This window comes from Episyrphus balteatus, chromosome 3 (assembly GCF_945859705.1).
Source record: "Episyrphus balteatus chromosome 3, idEpiBalt1.1, whole genome shotgun sequence".
In the NCBI taxonomy this organism is placed as follows: domain Eukaryota; kingdom Metazoa; phylum Arthropoda; class Insecta; order Diptera; family Syrphidae; genus Episyrphus; species Episyrphus balteatus.
This window is the reverse complement of record NC_079136.1, coordinates 115,996,318-116,015,175: the sequence shown is the minus strand read 5'-3', so window position 1 is coordinate 116,015,175 and position 18,858 is coordinate 115,996,318. Positions and strand designations below refer to the sequence as shown.

Below are 18,858 nucleotides of genomic sequence, written 5' to 3'. Positions count from 1 at the left end.
ACTCAAAACTGAATCTAGTCCACACTTTTAATAAAATTTGCAAAAAAAAAATTTAAAACGCAACAAAAACCACTTTGTCCGAAAATCCATCTAACAAATGGCCAAAATGAACAAACACACCCCCCAAATAACCCCACTTTTCACGCATCCTGCTTACAACAGAGCAGAGGGTGGCTATAATATTCTCCTCTCTCTACAGAGTTGTGATACTGATGGGAATGATGATGATGATGATACAGGTAATCGTAATAGTAGTAGTAGCACTTTAACCATCGTCAGAGGGAGCCACTGTACCAAACTATAACAAAATGCTAATGCCTTTCAGCTATATCTCTCTCTCTACCCCCATCTCTCCTGTGTTATAGTTGCATCCCTATTGTGTGTTCATTTATGTTAACTTTACCGTTAACCTAGGCACCAGGAACCACCGAACAGGATGATAGGGAGTGAATGTGTATGTGTGTGTGTGGTAAAAGTGTGTGTTAGAGGTATTGTTGGAACAGCAGGAATCGGATGGCCAAAATGGGAATACCAAGAGGGATAGATTTGGTCCGAAAAACCTCATGTGTCAGTAGGTGGCGGAAACACCACTCTTGTTTTACAACATCATCATCATTATCGTCATCGAGCCTTGAGGGGGTGGATAGTAAGGGGGGGACTATAAAAAAGATGGTATTGGACAATGCCACCCGTTTCTCTGATTAAGGGAGAGCCAGCGCGCTGCCGGTAGCATAGCCAAAGCCGGGTGTATGTTGTAACTACATCGAGAGGGTAGTTTTCAGTTTTGGTTCCGTTTTATAAAGTTTTTTTTTTTGCATCCATCCATTTCCATTTGTTGTTGTTGTTGTTGTTCATGCCGTCGTTGTAGGTATTTATTTTGTGTTGCTCTGTTTATTGCTGTACACCAGTTATTGCGGGTTACCTTTCTACGTAGTCATCGTCGTCGTCGTTGGAGGGATTCTCTTCTGTATATATACCAAAAACTAAAAGCAAAACCTATACCAAGGTGTATAGGATGACGACGTGTTACGTTTAGTAAGTGCGACGACACACAGGAGGACCGAGACGACACGATGAATCCAATTCCGAAACCCAAAACGAAACCAAGAGGTGCTTGCTGCATGTGGCAATAGTTGAGAATTCCACTTCTGAAGTCAGTATAGAGGTATAGACGACAGCCCTCCCTTTCCCTGCTTCAAACAGTTGTGTCATCCTCCTACCGCCACCGCCACCGCCGCTGTACAATATAAAGTGTGTGCATTTGGGGGTTGTTGATGGTTGGTGCGATGCGATGCCGTCGTCGTCGTTGCCGAAGCCGAACTCGATGGTTGGTGTGTGCTCTGTGTGTGCTTCCGTCAACGTGCCGTTTGGAGTCTCTGTTGGGTATTCAAATGGATCTGACGATTGAGTCGGCTCAATAAGTTTATAAGCTGTGGCCCAGCAACAACTTGCTCCCCAACATTATTTTTTTTTAACGAATATATTTTTTTGCTGTTCAAAAATAAATATAACGGGAAAAAAAACCTTTGCCCATCATGTTACCAAACGGTTCGCAGTCTTCGCTAGGTCGTTAGACGGTTTCGTCGTCGTGGTGCGTCGATATTAAAAAAAAAAACTTTTTCTCCCGGAAAATTACAGAGAGTAAAAATTCTATAAAAAAAACAACACAACCGATCGGAAACATAATAATAAAGTTTCCAGTGTGACTTTCCAGTGAGTAAATTTTAATTTCCTGTTTGATCCTGGAAATCGGGATTTAACAAAAAAAAATCAAACAAAAAAAAAAAAGGACGAAACTCATCGTGAAATTGAGACTCGAAGGAGAGGAAAATATTAAAATTGCTTGTTGAGGTGAGTGAGAGAGTGTCCTTTTTTTGTATTTCTTGATTTTTGGTGGGATATCCTTTTTTAGTTTTTTAATTAATTTCAAGGAGCCGAGAAAAGTGTTTGCACACATTTTGAGAAAAAAGGTTACCTTTACACTTTGATGGGTTTTTGAGTTTCGTTTCATCATTGGCCATATCCTTTTTTTTTGAGAATTATGATCCTTTGGGGTATAGAGTTGATATCATTTGGATATTTTACCAAATTAATCTTTCATTTTAAAACATCCTTTTCTTGTGCAAATGTCATTTCGAACGGGGGGCTTCGGCTTATCCTGTAAAGTATTCATTAACATCCCTTTTCGTCCTTTTTTGTTCTGCCTCATCTCGTCGTCATCATATCGCCGCTACTGACGACTGGTCTCCGGTTTCAGTTCGGTGTGTTTCCCTGGTGACTTTATCTCTTGGCGGGCGTCTCGTGGTAGCACAGAATATATTCAGTTATTCAGATTCACAAGAGACGAAAAAGATGTCCTTTTTTGCTGGGTGAATGTTCGTTTTTATAGCACAAAGGAATTGAGGCAGGTTATGTTGGGTGTGTGATGATGAGATGATGTGATGTTGATGCGATGGATAAATGGATCTTTTGGTTTTCGTTTTTGGAAAAATCTACCGTTCGAAAAGTGATGGTGCTGGGATGGGTACGGCAGAAACGAAAGGACTCTACGATGACGACGGAAATGCATGGAATTTTAATGGATGGATGGAAGTTTTTCGCCGGTTGTTGGTTTGGGTAACTTCTGTTTTATTTAATTCTTTTTTTTCTGATTTTCTCTTTATTTTTGATGGTAGAGTGAAATGGGTATAAAGTTAAGGACACACTTTTTGGTATAAAAGGTCCTTTTTTTGTTTTTTGTTATTGCTGTAGCCTTCATTGCGATGTTAAAAGGGATAAATAGGGATTTTTGCAGCGAGTTGATATTTAAATTAAATAAATAAATTATTTTTTTTTCTTTTTGTTTGCTTTTGTGAATGTGATGGGAAAATTTATTCAACAGAGAGGCGGTCGTGGTGGAGGACTACTTTTGGATATGCAAAGTATAGTTGGAATGGTTGCTGGTAGATGATGGTTTTTATTAGTGTGTTGGTATTTTTGTTTAATTTTTCTAGCCTTTTATCCTTGTATATAGTTTGTATAGAATTATTAATTTTTTTTGTCATATACAAATTTGAAATGGGTTATTTTTGTTGTTGATGTTGTTTGGGGAGAGGCTTATAATAAATTGCGCTGTGATACTAGTGATAGTATTCGTTATGGTTTGAGGTTTAGTATTATTTCACTACTCGCATGGATTGGATGAGATAAAGTTGTGGGTTTTATTGTTTTTGAATTTGAAATTGAATTTTTAATTTTTTTGTTGTTGTTTTAATTCAGATAAATGGAATTAAATTGATGAGGTTTTGTGTTGGAGTTATTTTTTGATAGATTTTTATCCTGTTAACAAAAAAAAAAAAAAACAACAAAGTTTATAAATCATTATTTTGTTGTTTTATTTTACACTGTTGTTAATTCGTTGTTATTAATAGATTGATATTATTTGGTTTTTGAGGGGGATAAATTAACACATCTTTAGTAAATGAAATAATTGTATATTTAAAATGTTTGAAAACCATTGGGTATTTAATATTAATTTATTTAGAGTTAGGAAAAAAATAGTGAAATTTGCAAATTTGTAACGGTTTATTAATAACATTTTGTTGTTGGTATAAAAATTATCATTTGATATTGTTTCTTTTATGTGAACCTAACCTAGAAATAATTTTCCTAGCCAATAGTCGGCGTTCATCGGCTTCAAAACGTTATCAACTCAAAAGAATGATTTTTCGATAAAAACCTAAACATGATCTTACAATTTTTTATCCTTAACATGTTAGCATCATGACATGACCGAAAACTATTTTGTAAAATGTTTTTTGTTATAATTTTTTAACATTTTTGTTTTCATAATCTTTTTCCTTCCTTCAACATTTATTTTGATCAATGTATTTCAAGAATTTTTTTTTAATTTAAGGAGCAAAACTAACGGTACCTGCCATTAAATAACAATAAGAAAAAAAATAATTGTTTTCAAAAAGGAATCTAACGATTTTGATTAAAATTTTTGTATGAAATGCTACCAAATGAAATAAATATTTTTTGGACAGTTTTTTTTTAATATCGTTATTTCTGGTAAACGAAGTAGCCGATTTAAACAAAAAAAAAATTTATACAGATGCGTTAGAGTAACAATAATACAAACAAAAATCGAAAAACACATTTTTTGATTTAAGAAAATATTTGAATTTTCTGAATTCTATATAAATTTTTCGAAACCTCTTTCTCAAGTGTGGATAAATATTTTCTTAAAAATGGCATATGAAGTTTTTTTTTGGAAATATGCAAAAAAATTTTTTTTAAATTTTTTTAATAAACGAACATATTTTTTCTTTAAATTTCTTTTTATACAAAATTTCTATATTTCTTTTTAAGTAAAGTCGAATTTGGCGTTTTAACTAAAAGGTCTTTTAAATTAAATGCTCAATCAGTTAATGAATTCAAACTTCAAAAAAATCCTTAAAATAGACTGAATAGTAAAATTTTGTTTTTAATTTTAAAAAATTGTTTCGACGACGATTTTAAATTTAATGGAAAGCTAATTAAACTTGTTGAACTCGAATCGTTCAAGTTCAATAGTTCTAAAACTTTGTGTTTTGAATATTTGAATGTGAACATAAAATTTGTTCTTTAAAGGGAAAAAAGTACTTTTAAAGTTTATTTCTAACCTTGTTACACTTGGTATCTTCTAAAAAGTGTTTTAGGAGTTTGAAGTCAATAAAACTTCTAATACACAGAGAAAAATAGACCACATAAATTAGAACAAAAACAATAAGATTTCTCTATGGTTTTCATCCAATAAGGAAACCTTATTAAAACAATCGGGTTTTCCTTATTGTTTTAAAATCTGCAAAAAAATAAAAAAAACGATGACCAGGCTGGGAATCGAACTGGAGAATTCAAATCATTAATCACCCACCTTACCACCTGAACCAACCTGCCATGAAAATATTGATCGCGATTTTTGTTCTAGTGCTAAGTTGCAAAAAAAAATCAACTTTTCAGTCAAATTTTAATAAGATTTTCTCTATAAAAATAATAAGAAATCTCCTTAAAAAAACCTTATTAATCGTTGATTTTAATAAGATTTCCTTATGAAATGTATGGGCGGTAAAACAATATGGCAATCTGTTAGTTTTTAGCGGGTCATATTTTTCTCTGTGTAGTACAAAAAAATCATAGTAGGATGAAACCCATTGGAAAAGGAGGTGAATATGATGAAAATTAAATTAAAAATAAATTACGGGCGAGCCGAGTTCGGGAAGTGGGTGGGTTGAGTTTTTAATGGTAAAAAATGGTATATCTCGATTTCCGGCAAAACTACAAGTCCTATAGAAAAAAGTTGTATGTAGGTAATAAAAAGATCTACAACTTTTGTATCAACAATTTTTCGTTTGTTAAAATGTCTATTTTCTGATGGTGTAAAAAAAATTACATTAGTATACTATAGAACATGTTTTAGTAAAATGCAAAAAATGAAAAAAGCTGGAATTCGAAAAAAATTTTTTATCATTGTTTACAATTTTGGCCTATTTATTCAAATTTACACTTTAATTACTCAAAAAACGTAGGATTTCATGTAATATTGATTAATGTTACGGTTTTTGAGTAATTTAAGAGTAAATTTTAATAAATAGTCTAAAATTTTAAATAATGATTAAATAATTTTCGAATTCAAGCTTTTTGCTTTTACCGAGAACATGTACTATGGTATACTAATGTAAATTTTTGTTTACACTATTGGAAAGTAGAGATTTTAACGAACAAAATGCCCACCAATTTTTTGAAAAAAGCTGATATTTTGACACGTGAATTTTCGATTGAAAATTAGGGTGTTTTTGTGGTAGTAAGTCAAAAAAAAAGGTTACAAAATAAATATTTTAAATCAAATAAATTAAAGTGTATTTGGGATATAATAAGGTAAGTTTTCACCAAATTTCGTAGAAAAATTTTTGTTTTTGAAAAAGATAAAAATAAAAACCAAAAACTCGGTTTTTTGAATTTTTCCTTTAATTTATGTTTCCTTTAATTTTCATCATATTCACCTAATTTTCCAATGGGTTTCATTCTACTATGATTTTTTTTGGTTTCAAAAATTATCGACCCTGGTCTATAAAGGAGTTTTATTGACTGCAAAACAAATTCTAAATCGTAATAATTCGTAATCGTAATTTTATAGAAACAATATTTTTTATCAACTTACTCCCAATTTATTCACAAACCATTAGATTAAAAGTCTCCATTTGGACGGGAGATTTTAAAATTTGTATGCGAATTGGCAGTTTTCTCATTTTTAAAGGCGACTTCAAAAATAAAACTGAGCTTGGATAAATTGGGCCAAAGAAAACTAAAAATTTAAATAAAATCCATTAACTGTTTTCAAAAAATCACAAATTTGGTTTTGACGTAGAAGTCGAACAAAATATAAACGTAAAGAAAGTAAATTGAAACAACCGATAAATTAATCAAACTATTAACTAGACACGATGCTGTAGAAATATCAGTACTCTGCCAAAGAAATTTGTATTGGTGTGACAGCGGTTTTCACGAGGGTTTCTTCAATAGGCGCAAATATTATGGGCAAAGTTTTTGTCCTATTTGTCAGTATCGTGACAATGAAATTCAATGCCCAGTTTGTTGATTTATGAACTAAATAGCTGTTTTCTTAAGGTTATTTCATCAAAAACTTGTATAACGCTTACAAAAAAAGGAGTATGAAAAACTGGAAAAATGTTAAACGGGCTTCCTTTAAACTATGGAGTACTACTGGGATGTATACTTATGCCACTACTTTTTGGAATATTTATAGAAAATGAAAATTCTAATCAAGAATCTGCTATTTTCTGAAAAGATCGTAATATTGGTAACACTCCCAATAAAACACGTCTGAGGAAAATGGAAAACGGAAAAGTAAGTAAACTGTTAAGATTGTTTAAGTATCTTAAAGATAATTTATCGAACTATCGAATTATCAAAACTTACCAAATTTGTACAAATAAATATGACTTGAAGAAAATCTCTGTAAAAACTCGAATGAAAAAACCGTAGATATATAATTTGGTCGTATTTTCAAAATGCATCTTTGATTTTGTTGGTTTATACAAAAGATTTTGCCACTTATCATAATACACCTTCACCAATTCTATTGACAAGTCATCCATTGATTAAAGAAGCCTCTTTGTGGTTCTATTGATTTTCTAAAGTGTGTGTGCTTTTAGATTTGAAAAATTCGACCTCGACCCGTGTAATTTAAAAAAAAAATATAGGTATCAATTGGGTGGTTGAACGTTCAAATATTTTTTTTCTTTCACTAAATAGAAAAATAAAACAGTGCCGCATTATGTACAAATTATGTTCTATCAACTAAAAAAAGGCGCCCATTTTATAATACTTAAAAAAAAGTTTGAAAAAGAAACTTTGGTGGTTTTATGAAGTTTGAAATATTTTTGTTTGAGAACTAAGATTCAAAGTAGCGAAGCTGTAATAAATCCATAACTGATTGAAAGACCATCAATCAGTGTATTGAAATAATAAACAACGCTCTTTATTTTTCAAACTTCGAAAATAATTTCGAAATTTTCCAACTCATTCGAATTTCCTATATTTCAATAAAAATAGTAGATTAGAAAAACTAGCGCCCTTATAAATTTATCGCCCTTGATGACCACACTAAACGTTCTCCATTCGAACCGGCCATGAGTATTTACCTGCAGACTAATTAAATTACATTCTGCTTGCATTTAGAAGCCAACTATTTTTCTCTGCCCTCGAAACAAATCTATTGGTTTTGGTTTTATGTACCTTACCCGCATGTGTACATCTAGTTTTAATATGACTGTAATAGTATATATGAACATAATGCTCAGCTGGTGTGTATATGTCCTAGAAAATATCGTAACCACTAATCCAATTGAATTAGTCTATTCCGTCTGTGGATGACGATTGTTTTTTTTTTTCGTTTTTTTTTTTTTCATTTTTTCATCAGGACTCACATTTCACAATAAAATGAGATTCTCTTCTTTTTTTTTCATTTTTTAACAAAAATTCTAAAGGTCCAACGAGGCATGCAATGGGGATTGGGATTGGGAATAACGTTGAAGGATCACACGCAGTTGGTAGCTGCCTGTCATGTAACTAGTATTCTCATTTAGAGCGAGAACTCTGCCTCTCCTAATTGGATCTGTAGTTTACAGTATATTTTTTTTGTATTTTATTTATTTTCTTTGAATTTCAAGCTCCTCTCATTGACAGTTTTTTGCTTTTATATTCTCTACTGCGTATCCTCCTGTATCTGTTGGATTTGCCAGTTGCAATGTCACATATACTTTTGAAACAGTCAGTTTAGAGAGACTGACATGAGAGATGTTGTAGGTGGAAGGCAGAATGAAGGGGATGTTATAGGACTGTTATAGGGCTTTTATAGATAGCTGGATGCGGGTGAAGCAAGAAGTGCGGATAACTTTATCTATGGTGAAAAGTTGTTATCCACTTTAGAGGCAAACGAGTGCGAAGAGATATTGCTGTTTGTGGATACTTAATTCAGGATGCACATTCACTTGATGAGATGAGATAGCATTTGGTAGGAGCGAATCGTTATTTTAATTACTAATGGTGAATTGCGGGGTGTTGTGTGTTGGATTGGATAACTTATATAGTGTTTTGAGTTGAGGGAGAGGGTGGTGGTGTAACATCAGGAAATATACGAGAGTGAAGTTGAACGTTTAATTAATGGAACACGAAGGACATGGACAAGGCGCATTTTGTGTGTGCTGTTGGTGAAACTTCTTTAGGTATATGCAAATCGAGAAATTTATATAGGGAAAATTGAGAGGGGAACTTTTTAATTTTATTTTAATTTTTCTTTAATTTGTTGTTTATGATATGCTTGGAAGGTATGTGGTTGTGGAAATGAAAAGTAAAAGTAAAAAGAAATGAACTTTTATTAAGAAACAAGGAATCTAATGGACATTGTGGGAAGGTTAAAACTAAATAAACTAGGGAAAGAATTCGAAAAAAACGATTTTTTTTGTTACGAATTTTTTTTTTTTTTGTGATTTTCGGAAAAAATTACTCAAAATCAATCAAGTGAGAGTTGAAAACCAAAAGTTCCTTTCAAAATATTTCGAAATATGTAGGGGAGAGTGGGGCCAAATGTAACACTTTTTTCTAAAACCGATGGTTCTCCTACAAATTTGAAAATGGGTCAACCAGACCTTTTTTAAATTAAAGACCCATGTTTTATCTGCAAGATCCATCACAAAAATTCAGCAAAACATAACGGTAATGTTGAAAAATAAAGCTTCCAAAAAAAATCGTGTTGTTTCAATTTACCCCACATACGGGGCAAAGTGTAACACATACCTGGGTAGGTTGTACCAAGAACTAAAAATAAGAGAAAAATACCTTTATTTATGTTTGTATTTATTTATTTTTAGTTAATAACAATAAAAACAAACCTCAGTCATGAAATTTTGGTGCAAATTTCAAAAAAAAAGTGGAGCAAATCCAAGATTTCCAGAGAAAATTTAACAGTAGTCTTAAATTAAAGTTATTTGAATTCATAAATTGTTTTATAAGCTTTATGAATTCAAGTGGTGGTTCAAAAAGTGTTTCCAATTTGAAAATAAATACAAATTCAATTACAAGCATTCATATCCAGGGTTGTTTATTATATTAGGTAAACAATTTTTCAAAAATGTTTCCGGAAAAATGTTACAACTAGCCCCAGCATGTAATTTTTAAAACAAAATCAATTAAAAAAAAAGCGAAACTGATATAGACACAACATATACACGCAATTTGAGCCAAAACACAATTGCATATAACAAAAAAACACTTAGCACTCTATCTTTTTCGGGTAAATAGGTAGACCAAAAATAAAATTAAAAAAAAAGTTACAAACATGCTTTTTTTGGGCATCACTAGTATAACTTCTCATCCTGTCGTCTAATCTTCAACTGAAGAAAATGTGCCGATAGATATGGAAAAATTGAGCATTTTTCTCCTTTACGCGTTTCTTAATATTGAAAGGAACATCGATTTTTTTAACTGTTAATTCTTACCCCTGTTACTTTTAGCCCCACTCTCCCCTATATATTTTTTTACATTCGGAAGCAGATATTTTCGAATCAAAAGTCTCGAAACAAGTTTTGGTTCACAGACACGAGGTCACTATGAATAGACCTTTCTATTTATGGAAGAACATTACAATTTTATTTATTTTGGATTTTCGAAAAAAAATCAAGGTTAACTCCTTGCCTAAAAAAAAAGACATTTTCAAAAAAGTCTTCAAAATTCATCGAGTGATACATCAAATGAAAGGTCTCTTTAAGCTCTATTCAGAACTAAAAACCAAAAGTTTCTTGTAGATCCGGTTGCTGAATTATTTGTATCCAAATATATTTTTTCTTACTTTCGCAAACGGATATTTTCGGATCAAAGTCTCGGAACAAGTTTTGGTAAACGGATACGAGTTCATAACGAACAGGATTATCTATTCATGGAAAAAAAATACAATTTTATTTTTTTTTCGGATTTTCGAAAAAAAAAAAGAAATTTTCGAAAAAGTCGTCCAGATCCGTCGAGTGAGACATCATAAGAAAGGTCTCTTTAAGCCCTATCCATAGCTGAAAACCAAAAGTTTCTTCGAAGTTTGGTTGCTGAATTATTTGCAGTGGAAATATTTCGAAATCATTTTTCTTACAATAATTGGAAGTAGATGTTTTCGAATCAAAGTCTCAGGAAAATTTTTGGTTTACTGTGTCAATCGCGATTGATTCGTTCTTTTTGAATAGTTCACAAAAAAGATTGATCACCAGATTATTAGAGATACAATCATTTTTGAATCTCGTTCAAATTCCAGAAAAAGATCAGAGTGAAAGAAAGGGAACGTAATGTTTCAGAAATCAGAATATCAACAAAAAATATTGAAATAGAAATTAAAAAAATTATTTTATTTGAAACCAAAAAGAAAAAAATCTAAAGAATCATTGAATTGATTTTTTAGTTAATTTAAATTCAAACCTCTAAATCGATTTAAGGACTTGCAACACTTCATAAGACTCATGTCCTACTTTGAAATAAATAAATATATAAATAAAATAAAAAAAAAAATTAATTTATTTGAAACCAAAAGACAAGAAACCGAAAGGATTGAAAAAATGAAAGATTGAAAACAAGGAATCATTAAACTGAACGACATATATGAACGATTGAATCTTTTCAAATGAACGATTGAAACAGCTATTATGCAAAAAAAGTTTTTTTTTCGGATTTCCGAGAAAAAATACATTTTCAAAAATTTCCTTCAAATCCATTGAGTTAGACATCAAGAAGATAGTTTCTTTAAGCTCTATGCATAGCTGAAAACCAAAAATTTCTTGGAAGTCTGGTTGCTGAATTATTTGCAATCAAATAAATTTTTCTAAAGAAATAAAGTTACGCATACACCACAGTGACTAGCACATTGTTTGAAATTGTCACTAGTAATACCTGCCAGCACAAATTTTCAGGATTAATCATATTTATCATAAATGACAGCAGCGCTTAAGAAGGATTTTAATGCTTCTAGACATGTCTAATCAGTTCTTCATTTTGAAGCTTTATTAGGTTTAAAATAAAAAAAATTAAAAACTGTTTTTGCAAGTTTAAAAATGCAGCCTATTGAATCTGTCCCATCGTAAAACATCTGATATTTTAATTTCTTACCAATTATTCGACATTGGATTCTACCTTAAGTCCTAAAATTTTTTTCTTCAATCGATCCCAAACCATAGATAACCAGTTTCCAAAAGCAAAGAGTATTTTTCCAAGGATTTTTTGTTTTACAGCAAAGTCATACATACATAAATAAGAGTTAAAGTTGATTTGAAAATTAATTAAAAGTGAATCAAAAAACTTTCACATTTGATTTCGTATGGTTTAAAAGCAAACACATCAAGTTTTTCCAAGAAAAAAACTTATCAGTTTTACCCACAGGGGCGGATCCAGGATTTTTTTCTGGGGGGGGGGGGGGGCACAAGGGACGGATTGGCAAAAAAAAAAACAGCAATAACAGTTAGAAATAAAGTGAAGTACCATACGACTGACTAACAAGCAGAAAATTTTAACGACCCACAGTGGTCTAAAACCTGGCCAAAAATATTTAGGTACATTTCCCACATCAAATAGGTACCAAATGACCAAAAAGTTATTCGGAAGGAAAAATTTTCATTTTCTTGTTACAGTAAAAGCCACTTAAGTGCTAACCCTCTTACTCCTGGATTAGCCGGAAGAAAAAATATAAAAAATCAGAAAATGCACGTACAATTCTGTGCTATATTAAAGTTAGTAATCTATTCTTTGTTTAATTTTTTGACTTAAGTTGTTTCACCAAATAGATTTTGAGAAATTAAGTTTTAAAGATGAAATTTTGAAAAAAAAAATGTTTACGTTTTTTAATTGATTTTGTATAAAATTTTGCAATATTATGGACATAATTATACCATTAGTTAATGACCTAGTAGTTTTTAGTCAAATACTAAAGACTTCATTCTAATAAATATTAAAGTTCCTAAGAATAACAAAAAAACTGAATCCTACTTTTTTGCCGGGAAACCCAGTTTTTTTTTTTTATTTGCATTAACCTTTTGTAACCCAAGGTCGTAAATTTAAAAATTAATAAGTCAATCGATTGGCCTTTATCTTTAATAAAACACGTATTTTTTAAAAATTCAATAAAGTCATTATTTACTTAGTTATTTCGATATTTTGGGAGTAAAAAAAAGTATTAATTTTTAGGCACTTTCCTAAAATCCAAAAATAAAACCCCGTGGGGTTTACTAACAAAAACTATTTTTTTTCTGAATTTCGTAGTTTTTATACAAATTTGCTTATTTTCAAAAAAAGCCCAACTTTCAACATTAACTGTCAATTAAAAATTATTGGTGCTATTTATTAGAAATTTGAAGTACTATTTCGATAAAGCAATACTTAAAGATTATAATATTAGAAGCTTCAAAAGAAAAAAAAAAATAGTTTGTAGAGCTTTTATGCAATCTTTTTCGGTTTGTTACAGAAATGTCACATGGGGCTACAAGCGGTTAAATTGTTTTATACCTCAAGAATATTGTGTTCAAATCGTAGGTCTCTTGGAGCCAAATTGACCAAGTTATAAGTATTTTAATACTACCCTTAGGAACGTTTTAGTCTTTTAGTCCAGAGTTCAAAACTTTAAATCGTTATCCCCACAACTAATGTTTTCAACGCCGGTGCTCCTCATAACTTCAAAACTACTGCACCGATTCTTTTGAAATTTGGAACACTATTATATTTACATATTTTTAGAGGTATCCCTGGAGAAATTTTCTCAATAAAATAATATTTATTAGTGATGGGTAGGACACGAATTTAAAATGAGTTTGTATGAGGTACTCATTTTTCGAAATGAGGTGGTACTTTGTCCCACCTCAAATGTCCCATGGGACAAACCAATTTTAGTGGACAATTTCGATTACAAAAAAAAAAAAAAATTAAAAATAACAATAACAAACCTCATTCACTTTACAACTCTTTCTTATTCTTCTTTTTTTTCTTTCTTTTCTTTCTTATCTTTTTTTTTCTTTCTTTTCTTTCCTTACTTTCTTTTCATTCTTCTCTTTTTCATATTTTTATTATTGGTTTCATTTTAGTACATTGTCGTATGTCCTCCTCGTTTTCTTTTAAAAAATAAAACAAACGTCACGTCCTCCTCCTCATTACTTCTAATTTTCTCCCCTCAAAATACGTACCTACTTCAAATGTCCCATAACACAAAACCTCATACATTTATTTATTTTTCATTTTAAAACATTGGTACTCTTTACTCTTCATGCATTTCTTCATACACATACATTATGCACACACATTTCGTGGCGCGGTACATTCATGATTTTCCTTTTCCTCATACACTCAATTTCATTCCTCATCTGCTCATCATCATGAGAAGAGACAGAGAGAAATACGAATAAGTTTTTTTCTGGAGACGAAAGAGTAAAGAGATATTTTTTTGTTTTTGTGGTGAGGTGTGAGGTAATACATTTTTTTGCTTTGATGTGATGGGACATTTCAGAGTGGTGTATGGGACATTTGTATTGCCTCATGTATGAGGTACCCATCACTAATATTTATAAAAATCTATAAGTAAGGGTCGCTTTTGAGGAGTTTTTTTTCAAGGGGTCTTTATTTTCGGGGTGCAAACTTGGGCAAACTTCTGAAATGCAAGTTTGTTCTACATATATAGCAGTTCTATAATGTATAGTTTATGCAATTTTGTGACGTGTTCCGCTATTTTAAAAACACTAATGTTGAAAAAAACAACGAAAAAAGTGCAAATTTTTTAACCCCTCTGTATGAAAAAACAGAGTTGCATATACAATTATTTTTTTTATATCATTCAATGTCATTCGATGTCCATATCAAAATTTTTCACCAAAATCACTTTGAAAATTCACTTTTTTTTAAATCGAAAAATATTTTATTTATTTGTGAGGTGGAGCTTTTCATGGGAAAGGGATGAAACAATCAACAAAATTCGCATTTTCAGCCAGAAATAGAGAAGAATTTCACTCAAGTTCTTTCTGTTATTATTCATATATTTTTAAAACTCATAGTTTGATTTCCTTTAAGTATGAACTTTAAGTTCTAGGGGGGGCACGTGCCCCCCCCCCCCCCTGGATCCGCCTATGTTTACCCAAATACACACATGATTAAGGAAGAAAAAAGGTTGTATCAAACTAATTCCATGTAAATAAAATTGGACTTTCTTTAAGGAGAAAAAAGTTTAATTAAAAGTAAATCAGCAATATCAATGACCAATGTGATAAACAATCGTGACATCATGATAAAATTTGTTTCTTTATTTTCTGCACATGTTTTTAACATACTATGTTAATAGAACCAAGACACCATTGTTAGATATAGTTTCTGAATCAAAACACAGACTGCCCTAAACAAAAATGTCTAACAGCAACCTTTTGACAAATTTAATCTCTCCACAACTTCCATTTAACTCCACAAAGAACGACAGACACAGTTGCATCATATAACGATGATACCATCTCAGACTGTTTCGTTCTAGATAAAATGCCAGTCCAAAAAGTAATCTTCTAAATGCAAAATGTAGTATCCGCAACAAACATTTCCCCCATCACTTATGCAACAAAATTATATAATTTTAGCTGCATTTTACACATCACCCGCGCTGTTCTCTCCAATCTTCTATATTCAAGGAATAAAGAACATTTTCCTCAAAAATCCGCAGTGATTTTTACTTATTATTATTATTTTTGTTTTTCTGATGAAGAGTTGGGTTTTTTGGAAAAGAGTTCTCTTGATGGTCTTAATCCTTACAAACTATAGGACTTTTATGCTTGTCATGAGATTAGAAGATTACATATAATACAGTCAAATAAGGAGAAAAAAGGGGTAAATCTCGGAATGAATGTTAGTAGAAATTTTATTTGCTAAATATCTTCCTTTTGCCATTCTATAACATATCTCAAAAGTCTAGAAAAATCTCATGGCCGCTTGTCGCGATTTCAAGGTCAAATCGCGAAATGGAGATTTTCAAAATTAGCAAAAATAGGCTTTGGTATTATATACACGTATGATACATGATTTCAAGGTATTTTTTAATACTGATTCCAAAATCTAAAATCAAGACAATCTGACGTCTCTGGAAAAAGTTATACCTGTTTTTCATCTGTAAACTCATATTATTATAACAGTTGCAAACTTACTGCCGAAAAACCCTTAAAAGTTATGGTAGATGAACCAAATTTTGCATGAAGATTTTAGAATCCATCATTATTAAAAATCAAAACAATCCATTACAAAAAATATATATACCTACGAAATAATGGTATTTTTTTATGGAGGGGCAAATTTTAGGATATGCACTAAAGAAGATTCTTGTTCATCTTAGGAATTAGTGCTAATAGGCTAATTTTTTCATTTTAATCTTTGTTTGGATATTCTTTAACTACCCTCAAAAATCTAAAAAAATTTCATGTCCGCGAGTACTAATTTTCTTGGTTTGAAGATAAGGTGCAGGTTTGAAAAAATTGAAAAACTACTCTTCAGATATTTGTGTCAGATCAACATGAATAAGGTACATTACTTTTCAGGGATGGTCATTTTGATTTGTTTGTGGGTTTTGTTGGAATCAGCGTTAAAAAATGCCTTGAAATGATATGGGTTATGTTTGTATACATATAAGAATCTAAAGTTTTCTTATTATTTTTTTTAAATCTGCACCTAATGTGTTTAACCTGGAAAATTAGAACTTGCGAACATGAGATTTTTTTAGATTTTTGACATAAATTATAGAATATCCAAACAAACATAGAAACCAAAAAATTAGCCTATGAGCACTAATTCCAAGATTGTACCTGGATGTTTTTTAGTGCACATCCCAAAATTTCCCCTTTTCTCAAAAAATACCATTTTGTCATAGATATGAATGTTTTTTGCATTGCATTGTTTTGATTCTGAATGATAATGTATCTTAAAACCTTCATGTAAAATTTGGTTCCGCTACCATAACTTTTAAGGGTTTTTCGGTAGTAAGTTAGCAACTGTTATAATAATATAGGTTGACAGATGAAAAACAGGTATAACTTTTTTCAGAGACGTCAGATTGCCTTGATTTTAGATTTTTTGGAATCAGCATTAAAAAATACCTTGAAATCATGTATCATATGTGTATATAATACCATAGCCTATTTTTGCTAATTTTGAAAACCTCCATTTCGCGATTTGACCTTGAAATCGCGACAAGCGGACATGAGATTTTTCTAGACTTTTGAGATATGTTATAGAATGGCAAAAGGAAGATATTGAGCAAAAAAAATTTCTACTAACATTCATTCCGAGGTTAAACCCTTATTTGACTGGATTAATAAGACACTATCGCGCTGCTGTTTTGATATATATAGAGAGTGAAGTTCAAAAGTTATGTGGAATTGTGTTGTGATGTTTTGAAAAATTTGTATTTTCAATGTGAGAAATTTTAAGGACTTGCAGAATAATAATAATGTCACTCTTGGTAACCATTATGATGATTGGATTTGATTCGTTAAGATAAGGATTAAGGTTTTGTGATAAATTAAGAAAAACCGAATCCAGAAAATCATTATTTTGTGAGATTTCTTAGGTAATTAAAAAAATAAACTTAGACTAACATGATCTTTTTGTAAGATAGCAGTAATTTTCGATATATGTATCAAAGATAACTAAATATGTTATGACGCGACACGACATGACACAACGCGACACGACGCTACACGACGCAACACAACGCGACACAATGCGACACATGGCGACACGACGCGACACAACGCGACACAATGCTACACATAGCGATACAACGCGATACATCGCGACACAACGCGACACAACGCGAAACGACGCGACACAACGTGACACAACGCACAGTGGGAAAAAAGTGGAAAAAACTCATTCGTGTGAAAGCTGGATTTTTTTAAGGTGTTGGAAGTTTTTCTTACAGTAATTATGTTGTAGAATCAGGATGTGAAAGCATTTCTTTCAAAAAAAATTTCTAGATTAAGAAATTTGTATTCAAAGTTGAAAAATTATGAAAACTGATGTAAATACGAGTATTTTTCAAATGGTATAAAGTCAGTTAAATTTTGACTTTTCAAAAAATTTTTTTTTGTAAATATATTTAAAATAAACAGTTTAACAATATCAGTTACAAGTTTTGCGGAAAAAAAATTTTCGATTTTTCATTTTAAGAATACTTATAATTTTCCGGAATTTTGAGTTCAAAAATTGTTTTAACTACTTCCTCTGTTTGCCTCTGTGGGCGGACTCATATCATATGATAGTGTTGAGTCTCAGCAACATCAAAAATCTCGTCCTAGTTCGTCCTAATAAACTTTTTAGAGCAATTTGAAGCTAAGCAAATGTGAAAAACGTATTTTCTAAAAAAGCAGATTATAATAAAAAATTGAAATATTTTTTTTTTAAATCATATGTTTTAATATGTATTTTGATCCGATGAATTCAAATCTGACGTTAGTAAATAGGTAAATCGAAAAATACATACAAAATGGACGGTTTTTAACGTTTTGTGCAATTTATTTAAAATTTTCTGGGGTTTACGAATATTAGATTCACAGCCGTTTGCTGAATCGAAACTTAAGCATTTATATTCTAAATAAATAGGAGCTTATGTTCAACTTAAATTATTTAAGTTTCGTTTCAGCAAATGGCCCTCAGAGCACAATAAAACTAAAATAAAGATATGACTAAAATTAAAACCTATACAAATTGTTTCTTAAATTTCTTCTCTGAAAACAAAAAGTCTTAAACAATAATTAAGCTTGCAAGAAAATCTTATTTTGGTTGCCTTGCTTTTAATAATTTTGTCTGAAAATTTCATTAAAATCCGTTCAGTGGTCAAGGTTTAACTGAGTTTTTTCCAGTTCCCCATACAACTTGAACTATTAGAACTATTTTCCTTCTTTCAAGACCTGTTTAAATCTTTTCGTTATCTTTTTTATTTCCCGAGATATCTTAAAATGTAGTAAGTGGGTTCGTCTTCATATATTATAAAGGAGATAATGACGGTATAATTTATATGGTAGATATACCATGCCAAACAACTCAAGATATCTCAGGCAGTAAAAAAGATATCGAAAAGGTTTAAACAGGTCTTGAAAGAAGAAAATCAGTTATTATATAAACCGTTACTAAATATGTTCAGATAATTTTACTTATATAAAGAACAAGGTAAGTAATAGTCAAGAAAAAACTTTTTTTGCATTTTCTAACGGTAATATTTCAAAATGATTAATTTTTTATGACTTCGGATTCGAGTTCAAAACATCGAAAACCTTC

At 30.9% G+C, this 18,858-nt stretch overlaps 1 protein-coding gene across 1 annotated transcript in view; it reads left to right on the top strand.

The window, feature by feature from the left end:
- The first annotated feature begins 1,195 nt into the window (after positions 1-1,195).
- LOC129915595 (guanine nucleotide-binding protein subunit gamma-e) overlaps positions 1,196-18,858 on the top strand; it is a 38,666-nt gene continuing 21,003 nt past the window's right edge. Inside the window, exon 1 of the mRNA XM_055995213.1 lies at positions 1,196-1,851. The gene's annotated coding sequence lies outside the window, so the exon portion shown is untranslated. The remainder of the gene's footprint in view (positions 1,852-18,858) is intronic.